Source organism: Lathyrus oleraceus, chromosome 5 (genome assembly GCF_024323335.1).
Source record: "Lathyrus oleraceus cultivar Zhongwan6 chromosome 5, CAAS_Psat_ZW6_1.0, whole genome shotgun sequence".
Classification (NCBI taxonomy): domain Eukaryota; kingdom Viridiplantae; phylum Streptophyta; class Magnoliopsida; order Fabales; family Fabaceae; genus Lathyrus; species Lathyrus oleraceus.
The window spans coordinates 389,730,674-389,752,579 of record NC_066583.1 but is presented as its reverse complement, the minus strand read 5'-3'; the positions used below and the strand labels follow the sequence as shown (position 1 = coordinate 389,752,579).

The window sequence follows — 21,906 nt, the reverse complement described above, 5'->3', positions numbered from 1 at the left end:
TGAAGAAAAGGTCACTCAAGGCAAGGGAATCCAGTGCCATGGATGTGAAGGTTATGGTCATATTAAAGCTGAATGCCATACCTTTCTCAAGATGCAAAAGAAAGGGCTATCTACCACCTGGTCAGAAGAAGACTCTGAGAGTGAATCTGAAGGAGAATCTGCTAAACATCTCACAGCTCTGACCAGTGTCTGTGCCTCAGAGGATAACTCAAGCAGAGATGAGCTTACCTTGGATGAACTTGCTGCCTCATATAAAGAACTATGTATTAAAAGTGCAGAAGTATGTATCCAAGGAGAAAAGCAGAAGAAACTCATCAAAGAGCTGGAAGCTGAGAAACAGAAGCAGCTGAAAGTCATAGATGGTCTGAATGGTAAGATTTCTTTGCTGACATCGAAGCTAGACCAAATGACTAAATCCATCAGAATGTTGAATAAAGGAACTGACACCTTGGAAGAGATTTTAAAGGTAGGATAGAAGTCAGGAACCATGTCTGGTTTAGGCTTTGCTAAGAAATCTTCATCTGAACTCAAAAGATCTAAGGCTGAAGTTCAGAAATTCAAGCAGAAGTCACAACCGATGTCTCAACATCAGAGAACCAGAATGAGTAACCATCAGAAGAAGAAATTTCAGAGATGGAGATGTCATTACTGTGGTAGATTTGGTCACATAAAACCCTTCTGCTACAGGCTGCATGGTTATCCTAACCAGACTACTCGGGTCAGACCTAAGCAGAAGGCGTCTAAGCATAATGCCCCCATTAAGAAACAAAAATGGGCTGCGAATCAGACACCTCAAGTCAAACCTAAGCAGCAGGCATCTAAGCTTAATCTCTCCCTTGAGAATCAACAATGTGTTGCTAAACTAGCTCACACATCTCCAAAGGCACCTACCAGACAAGACTGGTACTTTGATAGTGGATGCTCAAGGCATATGACTGGAATGAGCAACCTATTGGTGAATCTACAACCCCATGCCACCAGGTTTGTGACATTTGGTGATGGAGCTAAAGGAGAAGTCAAGGGTTTTGGTAAGCTGGATTGTCCTGAAGTTCCAAAACTCAGTAATGTGCTGTTAGTAAAAGGACTAACTGCAAATCTCATCAGCATAAGCCAGCTATGTGACCAAGGATTCAATGTGAAATTCACTAGGGGAGGATGTGTGGTGTTTAATGGTTGCAATCAGGAAGTGATGAGAGGAGGCAAATCCAAAGATAACTGCTATCTATGGAAATCTAAAGACTCACTCTACTCCCCTAAGTGCCCCGTAGCCAAGGGAGAGCAGGAAGTGAAGCTGGGACATGGAAGACTTGGACAACTTCATTTAAAAGGAATGAAGAAGATCATTTCCAAGGGAGCAATTATAGGAATCCCATATTTGTCTTTGGATAAAAGAATAAACTGTGGAAAATGTCTGATTGAAAGCTGTGAGTCATTGGCACCTAGTGGTCATTATACAAATGGTGTGGTAGCAAGGGATAAACAGATGTGTGTATCATTGTCGTCTACAGAAGCTAAATACCTAGCTTCTGGTAGCAGATGGTCATCACTGGTATGGATGAACCTGATGCAGACTGAGTACAATGTCACACAGAATGTCATGACATTGTATGCTACTCAGTTTGACAATGGTAGGGGCAAAGAGGGAATGTGTTCGTCTGAGAAATTATAGCAACTAATGATGTTAGTTAGCTACTGTTTAGTAAGTCAACTTATTAAACAATTAATAGTGCACTCTGAGTGGTCAAAAATTAATAGACATTACTCGTGCAACAAGCGTTCCCTATTCCATCGCTTCAACTTTCAGTCTTGCAAACCTTCTCCCAAAGAAACTGATCAACTCTCCTCCGAAATATTCAGCATGGCACAACAATCAGATTCCACCTCCTACACGACCCTGTCCGATTCCCCCAGCACTGAGTCTTGCAACCCTAACCGGGAGGATTCTGCTGTTAACGCTGCAACTTCTTCTCATGCAAGAAGACCGAAAGAAACGGTCTCCAGATTCTCCTCAGCGATCGCTCTGGACAAACCAACCAAGGAAGGATCGAGGTATGTGCATAATGCCATTGCTTCTATTGTCACTAAGATACTATCTGGTGATCAGAATGTTCCTGGGGTTTCCATTCCCTTGAACACTATCATACCTGATAATGTTGCATGTCAAGAAACCGCAGTTGCATTAAGAAAGAATGTTTCTGAACAACCTGATGATCATGAGGATTCTAAGAGTGATAAACCCTTAGACAAGGTGAGAGGTGAGAAGGTCAGTGTCACTCAAGATGTCGGTGACAACCCTAGAGCTGACACAGTGAATCTGGAAGAGTTCTCTGATAATGAACTGTTGACCTCAGTTGTCCCTAGCATAGCCAAAAAGGTTAGGACTAGGAGGAGAAAAAGACTGTGGTGCAGAGGTCCCCAACAAAGGAGGTCGATGAGACAACTTCTCCCAAGCAAAAGGTGACAGAGAGTCCCCTCAAAAGGAAAGGACATGGACCTGCAAAAGCTTGGAGCAAAGAGATGCCCAAGAAAATGAAGACCAAGGTTGTTGTGGTGGAGTCTGACTCAGATGTCCCCTGTGATGTCACAACATCCCTGTCTAAGAAGAAGCCAACCACTAGCAAGTTGGCTGCTAGTGTTCCAGAGGTACCTATTGACAATGTGTCATTTCATTTTGCCTCTAGTGTGAACAGGTGGAAGTATGTCTATCACAAGAGGCTGGCCTTTGAGAGGGAACTAGCTCAGAATGCCTTGGAGTGTAAGGAGATTGTGGACCTTATTAAAGAGGCAGGGCTAATGAGAACTGTGACTCAACTCCCAAAGTGCTATGAGACCTTGGTGAAGGAGTTCATTGTCAATATGTCTGAGGAATGTGCAGATGGGAAGTCTAGAGAATTCAGAAAGGTCTATGTGCGTGGCAAGTGTGTGACCTTATCTCCCTCAGTAATCAATCTGTATTTGGGAAGAGCAGATGTAGTGCAACCAGAGCTTGAAGTGACTGACAACAGAATCTGTCAAGTCATCACTGCAAATTAAGTCCGGAAGTGGCCTCTTAAAGGGAAGCTGGTGGCTGGCCAACTCAGTGTGAAGTATGCCATGCTACACAAAGCTGGTGCTGCCAACTGGGTGCCCACAAATCACAAGTCAACTGTGTCTGTGATGCTTGGAAAGTTCATCTATGCTATTGGAACCAAGGCAAAGTTTGACTATGGTACCTACATCTTTGATCAGACCATGAAACATGCTAGGAGTTTCAGTGTGAAGGGACCTATAGCCTTTCCTTCTCTCATATATGGCATTGTTCTGAATCAATTCCCAAACATCTTGACAGACAATGACTTTGTGAAAAGAAGAGAGAGTCCATTGGCCTTCAACTACAAACTGTTCTTGGGTAAGCATGTCCCTGACATTGTCATGACATCTGGAGAAACATCCAATGTTGGCAACCAACCAGATAAAGCTGTTGTCATTGTTGTGCTCAGAGAGACTTGCAAAGAGCTGGAGGTTAGGAAGCTCGCCTTGGAAAAGCTGATTTTTCAATTGGAGATGTCTGCTGAGGATACAGATGGAGCTGTAAGGCAAATCTCAGAGGGTGAGGAGGAGGCCAGTTCTGATGATGGCACTAATGACGAGGCTGATGAATAAATCAAGTCTGTAACTCTGTCATTTATGTGTAATTCTGTTTATGTTATGTTGGTCTGTAATTTAAAGTGTTGCTTTGGAAACATTTTTGACAAAAAGGGGGAGTAACACCTGTGATGGCCCCTGGACAACAGATTGTTTTGTTAAAACAGATATTCAAGACAGATTCAAGATCCTCTACTCTACAACTGATGTTCCACTTATATGAGTGTGAGTGAGTGTATGTGTGCTGCAATTAGAAGTTTTTATTTAACTTCTGTATGTGTGCTGCTATGTGAAGTTTTTATTTAACTTCCATATGTGTGAGTGTGTTGCTACTCTGACTGTATTAGCTAGGTTAATTTCCTGCTAGATGTGTGTTTTCCGCTGCTATGGACTCTGTTGTGAGACCAAAGTGTTTTAGCCAAATATTTGCCAAAGAGGGAGTTTGTAGATGTTTAATTGGCTGCATTGTATGGAAAAACACTAGCTGGATTCTAATGTCTTAACTGATGTCATGACATGATGTGGAGGTGTTTGTGTGACTGCATTGTAGGTTAGAATATCTAGTTGTACTTTGATGTCTTGATTGATGTCATGACATACTTGAGTAGTATACTGTAGGTTTAGCTAATACAGGATTTACTGAATGTCAAACTGGATGTTATAACATTCATCCCTGTCAGCAGATACTGAGGAATAGAACAGTTGGTGTTCTGCTATAACTCAGTATTTATTTTCAGTCTGTTTATCAAGGGAATAACATACCTGGCATAAGGCCTACTGTCTGAATGTCAAACTGGATGTTATGACATTCATCATTGACAGCATATGCTGAATAATAGGCAGGTTGGTTGTCTGCTACAATTCAGTGTGTATCTCAGTCTGCTTATCATAAGGATAACAGACCTGACATAAGGCTCAATGTGTAAATGTCAAATTGGATGCTTTAACATTTATAAATGTACGCTGGTACTGCAGAATGGACAGATTGGTCCTGTACAGTTCAGCAGATTTGTACTGTCTGTTTTCAAGAAAAAACAGACTTAGCATATGGTCCTTGACTTGGATGTCAAACTAAATGTTGTGACATTCATTCCTGACAGCATATGCTATATTGTAGGTTATTTAGGCTGTGTATCTTGATTAAAGTTGTTAAGCACAATCAAGAGTTGTTTGAAGTGTGACTTCAAAATTGTCTTTAATACTGATTAAAGGTAGTAATCATTGAGGTGATTGAGGGGGAGTGAGTAGGAACTCTGATCTTAGTGTAAGATTGAAATTGTATTGGGTAGGTATTAAGTGATAGGGTTAAACAGTTGGTTTAAGGTCTGAATTAATACTACTAATAGTGGATTTCCTCCCTGACTTGGTAGCCCCCAGACGTAGGTCATGTTGGACCGAACTGGGTAAACAACTACTTGTGTTATTTACTGCACTTACATTTTAAGTTCTGCATAATTCTTGTCTGCCCAGAATTGGATGTCATAACAAACCTTGTGACATCGAAAGTCTGTTAACTAGAATTTCACTGTGTATCTTGATTAAAGCTGTTAAGCACAATCAAGAGTTGTTTGAAGTGTGAATTCATAATTATCTTTAATCTTAATTAAAGGTTGTAATCACTGAGGTGATTGAGGGGGAGTGAGTAGGAACTCTGATCTTAGTGTAAGATTGAAATTGCATTGGGTAGGTATTAAGTGATAGGGTTAAACAGTTGGTTTAAGGTTCGAATTAATACTACTAATAGTGGATTTCCTCCCTGGCTTGGTAGCCCCCAGACGTAGGTCATGTTGGATCGAACTGGGTAAACAATTCCTTGTGATTATTTACTGCACTTACTTTTTAAGTTCTGCATAATTCTTGTCTGCGCAGAATTGGATGTCATAACATCCCGCGTGACATCGAAAGTCTGTTAACTAGAATTTCAATTGGCATCAGAGCAGGCACGCTACCTGTTAATTTCTAGGTGAGATCTAGGGAAGTTACTTTCTAGTACCATGGACAAGGATGTAGGATACTCAAATAGACCACCCATGTTGGATGGTTCTAACTATGATGACTGGAAGCTTCGTATGATAGCCTTCTTAAGGTCTCTAGATAGAAAAGTCTGGAGAGCTGTCAACATAGGATGGGAACATCCAACGAAGACAGGTAAAGATGGAGTCAATGTGCAAACTTCTGAATAAGAGTGGGACAAGGAGCAAGAGGCATTAGCTCTTGGAAATTCTAAGGCCTTGAATGCATTGTTCAATGGAATAAGTAAGAACATCTTCAGACTGGTGCACCACTGTGAGCTGGCTAAGGAAGTTTGGGATACCCTCAAGATAACTCATGAAGGTACCTCCAAGGTGAAGATGTCTAAACTTCAGATGCTTACCACCAAGTTTGAAAATCTGAGGATGAAAGAGGATGAGACTATTCATGACTTCCACATGAATATTCTTGAAATTGCCAACACCTCTGGTGGCTTAGGTGAGAAAATGGCTGAAGAGAAACTTGTAAGAAAGATTCTCATGTCATTACCTAAGAGATTTGCCATGAAGGTCACTGTTATAGAAGAAGCTCAGGAGATCTGCAATATGAAGGTGGATGAGCTCATTGGTTCTCTACAAACCTTTGAAATAGGCGTGTGTGAGAATGTTGAAAAGAAGAACAAAAACGTAGCTTTTGTATCAAATGCTGAAGAGGATTCAAAAGCAGGATGTACTGGAGGTGATGAAAGCATATCAGAAGCCATAGCCATGCTTGGGAGACAGTTCAACAAGTTCGTGAAGAAGATTGATCAAAAAGGGAGACCAAATGTCAAGAACATCTCGTCTGACATCAGGAAAAGATCAACTTCTGAAGAAAAGTTCAACCAAGGCAAGGGAATCCAGTGCCATGGATGTGAAGGTTTTGGACACGTTAGAGCCGAATGTCCCACTTACCTCAAGATGCAAAAGAAGGGGCTATCTGTCACATGGTCTGAAGGAGAGTCTGAGAGTGAATCTGAAGGAGAATCTGCTAAACATGTCACTGCACTAACTAGTGTTTGTGCCACTGATGATGACTCAAGTGAAGATGAACTGACCTTTGATGAACTTGTTGCATCATATAAGGAGCTATGTGTCACAAGTACAGAAGTGCGTGTACAAGGAGAAAAGCAGAAGAAACTCATCAAGGAGCTGGAGGATGAGAAATAGAAGCATCTGACAATCATAGATGGTCTAAATGGTGAAATAACATTGCTGACCTCCAAGCTAGATCAAATGACGAAATCTATCAGAATGCTAAATAAAGGAACGGACACCTTGGAAGAGATCCTAAAGGTGGGACAGAAGTCTGGAACCATGTCTGGTTTAGGCTTTGTGAAGAAATCCTCAGCTGAACTCAAACGCTCAAAGGCTGAAATTCAGAAATTCAAACGGAGGTCACACCCAATGTCTCAACATCAGGGAATCAGGATGAGTAACCATCAGAAGAAGAAATTTCAGAGATGGAGATGTCACTACTGTGGTAGGTTTGGTCATATAAAAGCCTTCTACTACAGGCTGCATGGTTATCCTAACCAAGCCCCTCATGTCAGACCTAAGCATAAGGCATATAAGCATAATGCCCCCATCAAGAAACGATAATGGTATGCTAGGTTAGCTCACATAGCTCTAAGGGCATCTACCAGAGAAGACTGGTACTTTGATAGTGGCTGCTCAAGACATATGACTGGTATGGAGAATTTATTGGTGAATATACAACCTCACACTACCAGTTATGTGACCTTTGGTGATGGTGCTAAAGGAAAAATCAAAGGTGTGGGTAAGCTGAACAACACTGGAGTTCCAGAACTGAATAATGTGCTGTTAGTAAAAGGACTAACTGCTAATCTCATCAGCATAAGCCAACTGTGTGATCAAGGGTTCTTTGTTCAGTTTACTAAGGAGCTATGTGTTGTGACAAATGGAGATAATCAGGAAGTTATGAGAGGATCCAGATCCAAAGATAACTGTTATCTATGGGAACCTAAAGTCTCAAACTTTTCCACAATTTGCTCCTCAGCCAAGTAAGAATAGGAGGTGAAGCTGTGGCATAGACGTCTTGGTCATCTCCACTTAAGGGGAATGAAAAAGATCATATCCAAGGAAGCAGTTAGAGGAATCCCAAAGCTGCTTATTTATGAAGGAAGAGTCTATGGAGAATGCCAGGTCGGCAAGCAAACCAAGATGTCACACCCTAAGCTGGGACATCCTACAACATCCAAAACTCTGGAACTTTTGCACATGGAATTAATGGGACCTATGCAGGTTGAGAGTCTGGGTGGAAAGAGGTATGCCTATGTGGTTGTTGATGACCATTCAAGATACACTTGGATAAGCTTCATCAGAGAAAAGTCAAATGCATTTGATGTCTTAAAAGAATTGTGCATCAGACTTCAAAGGGAAAAGGACAGTTATGTTGTCCGAATTAGGAGTGACCATGGGACGGAGTTTAAGAATTCCAAGTTTGATGAGTTTTTCTCGTCTGAAGGGATAAGTCATGAATTTTCCTCTCCAATAACTCCTCAGCAAAATAGGATAGTTGAAAGGAAAAACAGAACTATTCAAGAATCCGCCAGAGCAATGATTCATGCAAAGAAGCTTCCTATGCACTTTTGGGCCGAAGCAATGAATACAGCTTGCTATGTTCACAATAGAGTTACCTTGAGAAAAGGAACCTCTTCCACTCTGTATGAAATATGGAAAGGCAGAAAACCCACTATGAAGTACTTTCATATCTTTGGAAGCAATTGTTACATTCTTACAGATCGTGAACAGAGAAGGAAAATGGATCCCAAAAGTGATGAGGGTATATTCCCAGGATACTCAACTAACAGCAGAGCCTACAGAGTATTCAACTCCAGGACCAATGTCCTAATGGAATCCATAAATGTTATTGTGGATGATAAAGAGGAAGGAGTCGATGTCATAGAGGATGTTGGAACATTCCTTGATACTCCAACAGACATACCAGTCAAGTCTGAAGAAGTACATGAGACTCCTCCTGAATGTGAGGTAGATGCATCCACCAAAGTGCCATCTATCAGAATTCAGAAAGACCACCCTAAGGATCTTATCATAGGGGATCCCAATAGTGGTGTGACTACCAGATCAACAAAAATTAGCTCAAATTCCTGTTTTGTATCCAAGGTTGAACCAAAAAATGTGAAAGAAGCCCTGAATGATGAATATTGGATCAATGCCATGCAAGATGAACTGGAGCAGTGTAAAAGGAATGAAGTATGGGAGCTAGTTCCACGACCTGAAGGGACTAACATCATTGGTACCAAGTGGATTTACAAGAACAAGTCTGATGAGAAAGGAGTAATAACTAGGAATAAAGCAAGACTAGTGGCTCAAGGATATACTCAAGTTGAAGGGGTTGATTTTGATGAGACATTTGCACCTGTTGCTAGACTTGAGTCAATCAGACAGCTGTTAGGTGTGGCCTGCATTCTGAAGTTCAAATTGTTCCAAATGGATGTGAAGAGTGCATTTTTAAATGGATACTTAAATGAAGAAGTCTATGTGGAACAACCCAAAGAGTTATGTGATCCTAACCAACCTAAACATGTGTACAAGTTGAGGAAAGCCTTGTATGGGTTGAAGCAAGCACCTAGAGCTTGGTATGAAAGGTTGACTGAATTTCTGACCTCTCATGGGTACGGAAAAGGTGGGATAGATAAGACCTTATTTGTGAAGGATGAAGATGGCAAAATCATGATTGCCCAAATTTATGTGGATGACATTGTCTTTGGTAGAATGTCAGAGCAAATGGTGAAACATTTTGTTCACCAGATGCAATCTGAGTTTGAAATGAGTCTGGTTGGGGAACTGACTTATTTTCTTGGAATGCAAGTCAACCAAATGGAGGAGTCTATGTTTCTCTCCCAAAGAAAGTATGCCAAAAACATAGTTAAGAAGTTTGGTATGGATAATGCTAGGCACAAAAGAACTCCTGCACCTACTCATTTGAAGTTAACCAAAGATGATGGAGGTCCCAGTGTTGATCAATGCTTGTATAGAAGCATGATAGGTAGTCTACTATATCTAACTGCCAGTAGACCTGATATTTCCTATGCAGTTGGAGTGTATGCTAAATACCAAGCAGAACCCAAAGTGAGCCACTTAAATCAAGTCAAGAGGATTCTCAACTATGTCAATGGGACTTGTGAGTATGGTATGCTATACTCTCATAGCTCTGAGCCTGTCCTATCTGGGTATTGTGATGCTGATTGGGCTGGGAGTGCTGATGACAGAAAAAGCACCTCAGGAGGATGTTTCTTCTTGGGAAACAATCTCATATCATGGTTCAGCAAGAAACAAAACTGTGTATCTCTGTCCACTGCAGAGGCTGAATACATAGCAGCTAGAAGCAGTTGTTCCCAACTGGTGTGGATGAAACAGATGCTTACTGAGTACAATGTCTCTCAAAATGTCATGACTTTGTACTGTGACAATCTCAATGCCATCAATATTTCCAAGAATCCCATCCAACACAGCAGGACCAAACATATTGACATTAGACATCACTTCATCAGAGATCTGGATGTTACTCAGTTTGAAAATTTAAGGGGCAAACTGGGAATATGCCTTTCTGAGGATTTATAGCAACCAATGATGTTTGGGATGTATTGTTTAATATCTAAACCTATTAAACAATTGAAAGTGTGCTATGACTGGACAATAGATCACAACTATGTTACTTGCTGCAAGTGTGGTAACAAGATGTTGAGGGGATATCCTAACATGGGATAGCCTATGTGCCTGCTGGACTTCAAGAAAGTGTTCATGCAGGAGTGGTTCAAGAAGTCACACTCAAAGTCATGGCATCCGATATTGGTGTACATGCTGTAAAGCAAGAGTGTGTAACTACTTGATCAAAGTTGTGAAGCAAGATCAAGTGGGTGATGTCTTGATCAAAGCTGTAATGCATGATCAAGAGGGGATATTCTTGATTGAAACTATGAAGTAAAATCAAGTCTGTAATTCTGTCATTTGTGTGTAATTCTGTTTAATGTGGTCTGTAATTTAAAGTGTTGCTTTGGCAACATTTTTGACAAAAAGGGGGAGTAACACCTGTGATGCCCCAGGACAACAAATTTTTTTCTAAACAGATATTGAAGATCCTCTAATCCAGAGGTTGTGCTGCAACTGATGTTCCACTTCCATGAGTGTGAGTGTGTTTTTGTGTGCTTCTATTAGAAGTTTTTATTTAACTTCTGTATGTGTGCTGATATGTGAAGTTTTTATTTAACTTCTATGTGTGTGAGTGTGTTGCTACTCTGAGTGTATTAGCTAGGTCATTTTCCCTGCTAGATGTGTGTTTTCCGCTGCTGTGTACTCTGTTGTGAGGCCAAAGTGTTTTAGCCAAAAATTTGCCAAAGGGGGAGTTTGTAGATGTTTGATTGGCTGCATTTTATGGTAAAACACTAGCTGGATTCTAATGTCTTGACTGATGTCATGATATGCTGTGGAGATGTTTGTTTGACTGCATTGTGTGTTAGATCATCTAACTGTACTCTGATGTCTTGACTGATGTCATGACATACTTGAGTAGTATGCTGCAGGTTTAGCTATTACAGGACTTACTGAATGTCAAACTAGATGTTATGACATTCATCCCTGTCAGTAGATACTGAGGAATAGAACAATTGGTGTTCTTCTATAACTCAGTATTTATTTTCAGTCTGTTTATCAAGGGAATAACAGACCTGGCACAACGCCTACTGTCTGAATGTCAAACTGGATGTTATGACATTCATCATTGACAGCATATACTGAATAATAGGCAGGTTGGTTTTCTGCTACACTTCAGTATGTATCTCAGTCTGTTCTTCAGGAGAACAACAGACCATGGCATAAGGCCTTATGTGTAAATGTCAAATTGGATATTGTGACATTTATTAATGTAAGCTGATACTGAAGTATGGACGGATTGGTCCTATACAGTACAGCAAATTTGTACAATCTGTTTTCAAGAAAAACAAACTTAGCATATGGTCTATGATGTGGACGTCAAACTGAATGTTGTGACATTCATTCCTGACAGCATATGCTAAATTGTAGGTTGTTTAGTTTTTCTGTTTTAGCATTTTCTCAGGCTATTCTTCAGGAATTCAACAGCTGAGCTAAAATCTAGGAAACTAACAACTAAGCTACAATTAATGAACCTAACAAATAGCCTATTTGTTAGTACCCTGAGATGTGGAAATTAGGTTAACTTGCTTGACCTTAATTTCAGGAAATACAAGTACAAGGCCCAAGTGCTGCAATATAAAAGGATGGCTATCCTTCATTCAGAACTCGGGGGATTTTAGGCGTGAAGATTTTATTTTTCATATACTTCACTGTTGTATTTTTGTGTGTGTCTTGTATTAGGTGTATCTTGTGAGCCAAGCAATTATCACCTAGATGATTGCATTGGACTAGGGTGTTCATTGAGTTGTAAGTATTGTGTCACTTTAAGCTTTTAAGCGTGAGTGCTGTGTATCTTGATTAAAGTTGTTAAGCACAACCAAGAGTTGATTGATGTGTGACTTCATAATTATCTTTAATCTTAATTAAAGGTTGTAATCACTGAGGTGATTGAGGGGGAGTGAGTAGGAACTCTGATCTTAGTGTAAGATTGAAATTGCATTGGGTAGGTATTAAGTGATAGGGTTAAACAGTTGGTTTAAGGTCTGAATTAATACTACTAATAGTGGATTTCCTCCCTGGCTTGGTAGCCCCCAGACGTAGGTCATGTTGGATCGAACTGGGTAAACAATTCCTTGTGATTATTTACTGCACTTACTTTTTAAGTTCTGCATAATTCTTGTCTGCGCAGAATTGAATGTCATAACATCCCGTGTGACATCGAAAGTCTGTTAACTAGAATTTCAATTCTCCTTCACCAAAGCACTCAACAACGGATTACACGAAGTCAGCGATAATTTAAATCCATAATCTTGAGCTCGCTTAAACCCTTCATAAGAAGAATGCATCTCTAAATTTCTAACATACGCTAACACCAACATATCGATTATCAGAACAGTAGCACTGGATCAACCTCCTCCTAACAAAAGTGAGTGAAAAACAGAAGAAACTGTATGTTTCCTGTTTTTAACAAAGCTATCCAGAATAGACCTAACTTTAGAGTACCTTTTTGAATTCGCTAGAGAATGTAAAAGTTTGGCAGTTGGTTCAAGATCATATGAAAATCTGAACTCTTTCTGAGACCAATTAAAGAACCTAAAAACAAGGTCTGAATCAATACCGGAATTAAGTAATTGATCTAGAAATGTTGCAGGTTTGGTAACTCTTAGATGAGATTTGAGCTCTGACCAGTGTTATTTACTCAACAGCTCCGAAATCGTTGATATGCAGAATGAGTTGGAGATTGGACCTGTAAGCAGAAATTAGAGAAATACTTTATCAAAAAAACAACACATTAACAACGATTTAGTGGATTAACATTTAAGAATGAAATCTGTGTCATCTTGAATACATTGAGAAAGTTTGTGAGTAGTCATTGCTCCTGGTGTTTTTTCCTTGAATTGCGGCGTGATTCAAGGTGGTGTGGGGCATTTTGCGGCGGTGGCTATCGCGGCCAGATATCGAGATGGAATCGCATCCTCGCCGGGAGGGGATGGAATAAGGTGAAAGAAAAGGCTGAACGGATTTCAAGCTGTTTCTGGCAGAAGACGATCAAGTCGGATGTCGGAGTCACAAGAAAATGTTTGAAGGAGTGAATATAAAATTTGTTCACTTCAATTTTTATAAACTTAATTCACTTACATTTGTGCACATTAGTTAACTTAATACTATAAAAAATATTTTAAAATTACGTAATAAAGTTCTTTTATAAATGTTTTTTTTTAAAAAAAATATTTTTTTTAATGATCAATTATAAAATTTAAGATAGTATTAATTGTTTTATTTTAATTATTCATAAATAATTTTTAAAAAATATATATATAATAAATAATTAAGAATATTATAGATAAAATAATTATTATTATTTAAAAATTAATAATAATAATTAATTTTTTTAATATATATATATAAAATAAAAAAATACGATTAAAAAGAAACTGATGATTTAGTACCAATTTAGGGCATGCATTTGAAAAACAATGTCAAAATATACACATCAATTAAATCATATTTAAACTATAATGATTTGTATAAGAAACATGAACATTTTACAAATTTGAACAAATGACTAAATCATTTAAAAATGAACTAACCTGATTAATCAAGAAAATCACAGTAGTTAGAAATTAAAACACCAGCATTCTTTTTTCCTTTTTCCTTTTTCTGTTGTTCCACACTTCACCTTGTTGACTCATTTACACCAATACTCCTGCAACATAAAACATCACACTCTTACCCATTTTCATTAAACATGTCTAACCGATTTTAAATGAGAGAGGGAGAGAGGGATCTAAGGAGGAGGAGGAGGGTTAAGAAATTGGAAAAATGAACAAAATGGAAGCTCCTTGTTTGTTGGAACAAGATCTGAGTAGAGAAAGAAAATGAAAACCTTTTGTTTGTTAAAATAGGAAGAAATCAATACATTCGATGTGAGAGTAGTGGGCTACCAGTTCGGAGCATGAGCAGGTGTTGGTGATTTCAAGCTTCTAGTTTGTGTTTTCTTTTTACACCGGCAAATAATAGCTTAAATGTGTATTTAAAAAGTGGAGTATATTGTAAAAGGAAGATGAAGAAGGTAAAAAAGAGGAGTATATTAAAAAACCCTACCAGAATAAGTGGGCTCAGCCGGTCAAACATTAAGTTTTGTTTTATTGTTACAGGAATCAAATAGGTTTCACGGGTCTGATTTTAACACAGGCCTAATGAACCTTTGACCTATAACTTTCTAGCTTTTTACTGTTTCCACGTGATCACAACATCAAAAATAAATGTTTTACAATTTCAATTAAAATAATTGGTTTGGAAGTAAGTAAGTAGTAATTGTCTTAGATGAGATTTGAGCTCTGACCAGTGTTGTTTACTCAACAGCTCCGAAATCGTTGATATGCAGAATGAGTTGGAGATTGGACCTGTAAGCAGAAATTAGAGAAATACTTTATCAAAAAAATAACACATTAACAACGATTCAGTGGATTAACATTTAAGAATGAAATCTGTGTCACCTTGAATACATTGAGAAAGTTTGTGAGTAGTCATTGCCCCTGGTGTTTTTTCCTTGAATTGTGGCGTGATTCAAGGTGGTGCGGGGCTTTTTGCGGCGGTGGCTATCGCGGCCAGAAATCAAGATGGAATCGCATCCTCGCCGGGAGGGGATGGAATAAGGTGAAAGAAAAGGCTGAACGGATTTCAAGCTGTTTCTGGCCGAAGACAATCAAGTCAGATGTCGGAGTCACAAGAAAATGTTTGATGGAGTGAATATAAAATTTGTTCACTTCAATTTTAGTAAACTTAATTCACTTACATTTGTGCACATTAGTTAACTTAATACTATAAAAAAATGTTTTAAAATTACGTAATAAAGTTCTTTTATAAATGTTATTTTTTTAAAAAAAAAAAATTTTAATGATCAATTATAAAATTTAAGATAGTATTATTTGTTTTATTTTAATTATTCGTAAATAATTTTTTTAAAAATATATATATAATAAATAATTAAGAATATTATAGATAAAATATTTATTATTATTTAAAAATTATTAATAATAATTAATTTTTTTAATATATATAAAAAATTAAAAAAATACGATTAAAAAGAAACTGATGATTTAGTACCAATTTAGGGCATGCATTTGAAAAACAATGTCCAAATATACACATCAATTAAATCATATTTAAACTATAATGATTTGTATAAGAAACATGAACATTTTACAAATTTGAACAAATGACTAACTCATTTAAAAATGAACTAACCTGATTAATCAAGAAAATCACAGTAGTTAGAAATTAAAACACCAACATTCTTTTTTCCTTTTTCCTTTTTCTTTTGTTCCACACTTCACCTTGTTGACTCATTTACACCAATACTCCTGCAACATAAGGAAGATCCTTGTTTAAATGAGAGAGAGAGAGAGAGAGAGAGAGAGGGATCTAAGGAGGAGGAGGAGGGTTAAGAAATTGGAAAAATGAACAAAATGGAAGCACCTTGTTTGTTGAAACAAGATCTGAGTAGAGAAAGAAAATGAAAACCTTTTGTTTGATAAAATAGGAAGAAATCAAAACATTCGATGTGAGAGTAGTAGGCTACCAGTTGGGAGCATGAGCAGGTGTTGGTGATTTCAAGCTTCTAGTTTGTGTTTTCTTTTTACACCGGCAAATAATAGCTTAAATATGTATTTAAAAAGTGGAGTATATTGTAAAAGGAAGATGAAGAAGGTAAAAAAGAAGAGTATATTAAAAAACCCTAACAGAATAAGTGGGCCTAGCCGGTCAAACATTAAGTTTTGTTTTATTGTTACAGGAATCAAATAGGTTTCACGGGTCTGATTTTAACATAGGCCTAATGAACCTTTGACCTATAACTTTCTAGCTTTTTACTATTTCCACGTGATCACAACATCAAAAATAAATGTTTTACAATTTCAATTAAAATAATTGGTTTGGAAGTAAGTAAGTAGTAATTGTCTTAGATGAGATTTGATCTCTGACCAGTGTTGTTTGCTCAACAAATGTTGTGTACTCGGGGAAAAGAGAAGCATATACCAAACTATTCCTTCTGCATCCAATTTTGCTGCGAAAAGATTTTTGATGCGAAATGGATTTTGATTGTGAAAGAGGTTTGTATGAATCAGGTTATAAGTTTTTAATCAATCACAAATGTTTAAATAGTCAAGCTATATGACTCGTATCCAAACAACCGATGAAAATAGTGATATACACCAAATCGTTCCTTTTGTATATTATTTATGAAAGATATTTGAAATGATTAAGTGTTTTGATTTGATTTTGAAAATGAACTTGATATGGATCAAGGTTTGATTTGCGTTTGAAAATGGTTTTAATCACAAATTCCGAAGAAAAAAATGGATTATTCACTCCTCTTCGATTCGCAAACAAGGTTCTACTAATTGGAACGCCAATTCCACTACATGGGGTGCTAAAAGTTTCGTACTTGATAATAGGGTTTCAAATGATGAACTTGAAGAAGGTAAGTTGCAAGATTCACAAGTTCAATTGGGTTCAAACTTCACTACTTTTCAAGAGGATCCGATTGTGGATAAGATTAGAACTCAGTTGGGTGTGATTCACCCGATTCCGTCGCCTCCTATAAACGAAAATATTGCTGGTTTGTTTGTGTTTTTTTTCTTTGTTGGTGTTGTTTTAGATAAATTGTGGACTTTTAGGAAAAGGAGAAACAAAGTTAGTAGTAGTGAAGATAGTTTTCGTGGTGTGTGGCCTCAAGTGCCTACTAGTTTTTCTTTGTTTTTGGAAAAGGATTTACAGAGGAAAGAGTCGGTTGAATGGGTGAACATGGTTTTGGGGAAGTTGTGGAAGGTTTATAGAGGTGGACTTGAAAATTGGGTTATTGGGTTGCTTCAACCTGTTATTGATGATTTAGAGAAGCCTGATTATGTTGAAAGAGTTGAGATTAAGCAATTTTCATTAGGGGATGAACCTTTATCTGTTAGGAATGTTGAGCGCAGGACTTCTCGACGTGTCAATGATTTACAGTATGTTTTTCTTCTCTTGTGCTTTATTCAATTGCTATAAGTTATGTTTTTCTTCTTTGTTTAAGTTAAATGTTCTATTCGCTATCAGATATTGAAATAATTGATCTTTTAGCTTGGTATGCATCATTTGAACTAGAATTGTTGTTCTGGTAATGTTTTTTATCTTATCTTTTTGTAGAAAGGGTTAGTTTTGGATTCTGGAGTATTTTTTAGTAATACTATTTTTGGATTTATATTCCTGAGATCCAAGGCTATTGTGTTATTTATTCTTTATTATCATATGGTTAATATAAGCAATTTATTTCCCTTGGTTTTATCTAGGTACCAGATAGGCCTTAGGTATACTGGAGGTGCCCGCATGCTGTTAAGTCTTTCTCTTAAATTTGGTATTATTCCAATTGTTGTACCTGTTGGTGTTCGAGATTTTGACATTGACGGTGAACTTTGGGTAAAATTGAGACTAATACCAACAGAACCTTGGGTCGGTGCTGCTTCGTGGGCTTTTGTTTCACTTCCAAAGATCAAATTTGAGCCGTCTCCATTCCGTTTGTTCAATTTAATGGGTACGCCATTTTTTTGTGAATCTTAGAAATTATATTATCTATATTTACTTGGATCTGAGTGACTTTATAGGCAAATCAATTAGAAACATAGCTTTTGTAGAAAATAGTTACAAAAACAAGATGTGCTGTGAATGTCATCTGTGTCTGCTCGACAAAAATTGATAATCTACACTACACCATGGTCTATTGTGATAGCTAACCACAAAAACAAGTGAATATTATCTTACTTCTTAAAGCTGTTTGACAAAGAAAGAATAGTATAACTGTATGAATGAGTTAATTTTGTGCCATTTCCCTAAGCATCTTTTGACAATGGACTTGCACATGATTCCTGCTGCTGATGAGAGTTATGTGTTGGTTGGTATGGTTGTTGTAAAAGGTTATAAAGACTAGTTTGATACCCCTTCTTTACTTGTGAAATTGGAGTCTTAATGGCCAACTTAACAAATTAAACCATGTATCTGAAGGAGAATTGCGATCCAAAACGCAACGGAAATTAAAATTTTCTCCTTTAGAGATCCTTACGAATGGTCATGATCAGTGATAGAATATTTACCTCTTGTGACGATTGAAACCTTTGGTGCAGATCTCTTGTGACGATCAAAACCTTTGATGCAGATCCACGGAGCGATCACGAACGTTGAACGATGACAACGTCTCTACTCAGTCCACTTGAACGGATTCCTTCAATCACAGTGCTAGCTGGTACGAATGAAGGCTTTGAGTGAGAGAGAGAGAGAGAGAGAGAGAGAGAGAGAGAGAGAGAGAGAGAAAATGAAAATAATGCAACCGCAATGAATGCTTCTGCACAAGGGTTCTATTTATAGAACCACTTGTGTGGGCTTCAAGCTAAAAAGCCCACTTAAGTGTATTTTGGCCCATATCTTATAATATGCCCAAAATCACTTAAGCTCATGGTACCTTACCATATTTCGTATTCTACTTAAGTACACCATACCTTTACGATGTTCTACAATTCACTTAAGGGCACCGTACCTTATGGTGTTCCTTAGTTACTCTATCTCTCATCAATCCGTCCTTTGTGTGTGACCCTGTAGGTTTTCGCGGCATTGGCAATTATATTTAATCATGTATTTAACATAATAAACAATGAGCGGTATCTAGCAACACATCACTGCTACCCAAGACACGAAAATGTCATGTGATCTGACAATTCCTTCTGTGATAATACTTATGTGTATAATTACCCTTATGCCCTTATGTCTATACTGAACACAAGGCATAGACCGTGTCATCCTTGTCCAGTTCAATATTGGGCCCATAGACATTGATCCTGTTATGTAGGATGGGAAGATTCCATCTAGGTCACTCATGTCCCTCAGCATGCTTCGTGGAGTATCCATCAACTGTCTTTATGGTTATCCAGTTACGGACAACGTTTGATCAGCAATAAAGCACTCGACTCTACATCTAGGGTCCATAGTGGTTTTAGGTCGAAGAGTGGTATACACCATTATCACCATGAGAATAACTTATGACACTTTGCATAACTTTCTATATAGTATTCTCATAGCGGGTCAATCCGGTATAAATATTGCTCTTAATACTCATACCTATGCTTAAGACTTGATAACTCCTTATCCATGATCCATGAGATGTGATCATCAGTCTATATACATAATAGTCTTAATGCTTTAATGTCATCCCACTTCATAATAAAGCTCGACTACGGATACTTTAAGAATAGTGTCCTTATGTTTAATGTGATCTCATGATTAAGTCATACTTGATACATTAAACAGACTAGCTATTCTAGGGATTTTATTAAACAAACGTAATAAAGAAAAAGCCATTTATTATTAATAAATAATTTGATATAAGTACCAAAAGTATTGGCCTCTAGGGCTTACACGAACAATCTCCCACTAGCACTAGAGCCAATCAGGCATACCCTTAATACCCATAGATCTAGTATGGCCATCATGCTTCTGCTGCGCAAGAGGCTTTGTCATTGGGTCAGCAATATTGTCAAGTGTAGGTACTCTGCATATTTTCACATCTCCTCTATCTATTATCTCTCGAATGAGATGATAACGCCTAAGTATGTGTTTGGATCGTTGGTGAGATCTAGGCTCCTTGGCTTGTGCGATAGCACCATTGTTATCACAGTAGAGACCAATCGGATCCACAATGCTAGGAACTATGCCAAGTTCACTAATGAACTTTTTGATCCAAACAGCTTCATTTGCTGCACTTGAGGAAGCAATATACTCGGCCTCGGTTGTAGAATCCGCAACTGTATCTTGCTTTGAACTTTTCCAGCTCACAGCGCCACCGTTTAAGCAAAACACATAACCAGATTGCGATCTAAAGTCATCCTTATCGGTCTGGAAGCTAGCATCGGTGTATCCAATTACAGCCAACTCTTCCTGACCTCCATATGTCAAGAATGAGTCCTTAGTCCTTCTTAAATACTTAAGGATATTCTTGACAGCTACCCAGTGAGCATCACCAGGATCAAATTGGTACCTACTCGTTGCACTTAAAGCATACGAGACATCTGGTCGAGTACATAACATGGCATACATGATAGATCCTATTGCAGATGCATATGGAATCTTATTCATGCGATCCCTTTCTTCCTTAGTTAAAGGGGATTGTGTTTTTAATAGACACAGGCCATGTTGCATAGGTATGAATCCTTTCTTGGAATCATGCATATTAAAGCGTCTCAACACTTTGTCTATGTATGTACTCTGACTTAGGCTAAGAAGTTTTTGTGATCTATCTCTATAGATTCTGATTCCTAATATATAGGTTGCTTCACCTAGGTCCTTCATAGAAAAGCATTTCCACAACCAAGACTTTACTTGTTGTAGGGTAGGGATATCATTTCCAATGAGTAATATGTCATCTACATATAATACCAGGAAAACGATCATTCTCCCACTAACCTTCTTGTAGACACAAGGCTCATCTTCATTCTTGATGAATCCATATTGTTTTACTGTTTCATCAAAACGAAGATTCTAGCTTCTGGAAGCTTGCTTCAATCCATAGATTGATCTTTGTAACTTACATATCTTTTGGGCTTCCTCTAGTATGTCAAATCCTTCAGGTTGTGTCATGTACACATTCTCAAGAAAATTTCCATTAAGGAAAGCAGTTTTGACATCCATCTTCCATATTTCATAATCATGATATGCAGCGATAGCAAGTAAAATCCGAACAGATTTAAGCATTGCAACTGGTGAAAAGGTTTCATCATAGTCAATCCCATGAATTTGTTTATATCCTTTTGCAACCAGTCTTGCCTTATAGGTATGTACCTTACCATCCATGTCAGTCTTCTTTTTGAAGACCCACTTGCACCCTATAGGGTTAACTCCTACAGGAGGCTCTACCAAGGTCCAAACTTGGTTTGTGTACATGGAATCCATTTCAGATTTCATGGCTTCTAGCCACTTCTCAGACTCGGGACCAGTTATGGCCTCTTGGTAGGTCACAGGCTCATCTTTATCCATGAGTAATACATGACCTTGATCAGTTATGAGATATCCATATCTCTCAGGTAGTTGACGTATCCTGCTTGACCTACGTTGGTCTTGTTCTACTTGAGCAGGTTGCTCTTCCACAACTTCTTGTGTTTCCTGCTCTAATTCCTCCCTAGGTGTATCTATGCTTTGTGATTCTTGAATTTATTCAAGCTCTACTTTCCTCCCACTGGTTCCTTTGGAAATAAAATCCTTTTCTAGGAAAACTCCAGTTCGAGCGACAAACACTTTGCCCTCAGAAGGATTGTAGAAGTAATACCCTCTTGTTTCTTTAGGATACCCCACAAATAAGCATTTGTCAGATTTGGGCTCAAGCTTAGTTGAAATTTGTCGTTTCACATAAACCTCGCAACCCCAAATCTTTATGTAAGACATATGTGGTTTCTTACCACTCCATATCTCATATGGTTTCTTCTCAACCTTTTTGGATGGAACACGGTTAAGTGTGTAAGCTGCTGTCAATAGTGCATGTCCCCAAAAGGAGTTTGGAAGATCGGCGTGACTCATCATGGATCGGACCATGTCTAACAAGGTTCGATTTCTTCTCTCA

At 38.0% G+C, this 21,906-nt stretch overlaps 1 pseudogene; it reads left to right on the top strand.

The window, feature by feature from the left end:
• Positions 1-21,906, top strand: part of LOC127085013 (calcium-dependent lipid-binding protein-like) — a 128,843-nt pseudogene that overhangs the window by 98,853 nt on the left and 8,084 nt on the right.